Source organism: Myxocyprinus asiaticus, chromosome 16 (genome assembly GCF_019703515.2).
Source record: "Myxocyprinus asiaticus isolate MX2 ecotype Aquarium Trade chromosome 16, UBuf_Myxa_2, whole genome shotgun sequence".
Classification (NCBI taxonomy): Eukaryota; Metazoa; Chordata; class Actinopteri; order Cypriniformes; family Catostomidae; genus Myxocyprinus; species Myxocyprinus asiaticus.
In genome coordinates this window covers 22,814,933-22,818,051 of record NC_059359.1, presented here as the reverse complement: position 1 = coordinate 22,818,051, position 3,119 = coordinate 22,814,933, and positions in this window count along the sequence as shown.

Genomic DNA, 3,119 nt, shown 5'->3' with positions numbered 1-3,119 from the left:
TTTGCTGAAAATAAAAGCAGTTGAATATGAGAGGACATTTCTTTTTTTGCTGAGTTTATATAAATTTTTAATAACAATTATTCCTCCATAAGTTCTCATGTCTTGACCAAACATACATAATTTATTAAAGTGCAAGGGCTTATGGGTATCCCACACACCGCAATTTTGTACTTGATAATTTTGAGATAGTTGTACTCAAAACCAAAGTTTAAAGAACGTACATATTTCAGTTGTAATTCCAAGATGTTACATTTCAAGTACTTTTTAATTAAGAACACTGGATTGTTTTTATTATTAACATCTTTATGGTATTGAGAGTAACGGTAACTTTATTAAAATTAGTAACAATCGTAAAAAATAAAGCTTAAAGGATATTTCACCCCTAAAAATGAAATTTTTCTCATCATTTACTCACCCTCATGCCATTCCGGATGTGTATGACTTTCGTTCTTCTGCTGAACACAAACAAAGATTTTTAGAAAAATATTTCAACTCTGTAGGTCCATATGATGTAGGTGAATGGAGACCAAAATTCTGAAGTTCAAAATAGGACATAAAGGCTGCATAAAAGTAATGCATAAGACTCCAGTGGTTAAATATATATCTTCAGAAGCTAAATGATAGGTGTGGGTGGGAATCAGATCAATTTTAAAGTCCTTTTTTACTATTGATTCTCCTCCTTTCCCAGTAGGTGGCGATATGCACAAATAATATGAATCGCCAAAATCAAAAGAAGAAGAATGTGAAAGTGAAAGTGGAGATTTATAGTAAAAAAAAAAAAAAAGACTTAAATATTGATCTGTTTCTCACCCACACTTATTATGTTGCTAATGAAGATATGGATTTAACCAGTGTCTTATGGATTACTTTATGCTGCCTTTATACACTTTTTGAGCTTCCAAATTTTGGTACCCATTCACTTGCATAGTGAGAACAAACAGAACTGAGAAATTCTTCTAAAAATCTTCATTTGTGTTCAGCAGAAGAAAGTCATACACATCTAGGATGGCATGAGGGTGAATAAATGATGAGAGAATTTTCATTTTTTTAGTGAACTGTTCCTTTAAGTCAACTATTTTATTTCTTTTTTTTTTTTTTTTTAGATACCTATTAGTATTTACAGAGTAACATATATGAAGGTGTTTAGGTGCAGGTAATTAGTTGACCTTCATAGCATTTCAGGTTAAGATGAATAGGGCCATCATATTTTCAAGATATACCAACAGTTTTACACTTTTCCCGATATATTTCACTGTTAATTTATATCTGGTTCTAAAAAGTGTGTTAAGTGATATTTTATCAGACTATTTGTCTGTTAACCACCCAAGCAGAATCGGTCTTGTCTCTGTCTTGTCCCGGTTTCCCCGCTACCTCGTTAATCGCTAAAGAGGCGGGGGAAGGTCACGGAGAGGGGATTCCCCGTGACGGCAAAGTAACAGTGCTCCGAGGAGTGAGTTTTCCTCCGCGCGCACACCGTTTCCATACCCAGCCCCGAGGTCTCGCGACGGAGAGCATGTTCCCCTCAACTACAGACCACCTCATGTGCTACTGGACTTCTTGTAGTTGGGAAATAGTCAAAAAATTCTGAATGGGGATTACATTGACGTATTATGATTTTCTGTGCTTCACAAGTGCAGCTTACACAGTACTATTTTTTCTCTTCAGTTGAGGATGAAACATTACCTGTGATATTTTACCTAATTTTATTTTAACTGTAACCCTTCCTCGCCCACAGACACGGTGCACTATATTGTATCGAGACTACTCAGAGATATTTTGTAGCGAGTCCGGATAAACTACAACGCAAAAAGTGTTGTCCCTTTCTAACATTCGCCTTTAAAACCGTATGCTACTACCAAAAAAATAACAAAACAAAAAATAATTTAGGCTACAAAACAACCGAAACGTGTTTAGTGACCGCACCTATACTGCTTTTCCGGAGACCCAAGCGAGCGAGGTTACATAGTTAAAAAAAAAAAATTGTTTAAACATAGTACGAATGGAGAGAAAAACAACCTGCAAACGAGCGAAATAACCAGAGGTTATCGATTCAGTCTACTTTCTCCCATTACAGTATGAGTATATCATAAGGTTGTTCCCTGGCAAGAGGTAATGGGGACACGCTTCCGCTAAAAATACCTGTCTACGACTATATTTGGATTGGCTGGAACACAATCAAATGTCTAAAATAAACGGACCCGCCCCGGCACAATGAATGAAGGATCTACTATCTCACACCGCCGGGCCGCCCGCTGCTAAATTTAGTAACATTGCCTGCGTCAATCACGCGCCTCAGTGCGTCAAGCTCTCACCCCGCCTCCGGGAGCTGATCATTGGCCAGATTTAGAACGTGGCCAAGAAATTACGCGTCTTGTGATTGGCCATTATTGAGTTTGTATGTTTCATAGTTTGTTTAGTGGGCGCGCCTCGGACACCCTTGGATTTCAAATCCAACCTGCTTTGCTGCCTTATAATGTACCTGCTTTTTTTTAAATGGGTTTATAGTCATTTTTGCATTCATAAATGACTACATACTAATATATTCATTTTATATATCATTTTGAAGTGAATTACAAAATGACCCCTCTTTTGGGCCAATCTATCAGTCTGACGGTAGGTTGCCTTCCAGTCTTTCAAAGATAAAAGTTCACAAGCGCACACATTCATAATGTGTTAACTTTACACACTTTATTAAACGGTAATGATTACTAACTTCAGCGTTGGAGTGAGCATTTCAAAGTGAAAACAAAAACACTGACTGAGGCCACATTTATGCATGTCTGTACCACATAGTTTTATACTTTTGCACTTGTTGGCAGAATAGTAAAATATAAGACGTTTGAAATATGAACATGTCCTCAAGCAAAACAGTGTAACACATGCCCTACCGCGCCATTTCAGCCAACACCTGACAAAGACTCGGAAGATTTTCCCTCCTCCCCTCTCTTTCTCCCTGGCATGGACTGTACGGCTTGTGTATACTGTACCAGCGAGGCAGGGGGAGCGCTACAGTGCAGGCTCGACGTCACCTCTCCCATGGCGTCACATTGACGTAGCGCATACCAGGCTCGCTATGTAGAAGGCAGACACACATAAATGTGCTATTAGACTTTCTCTCG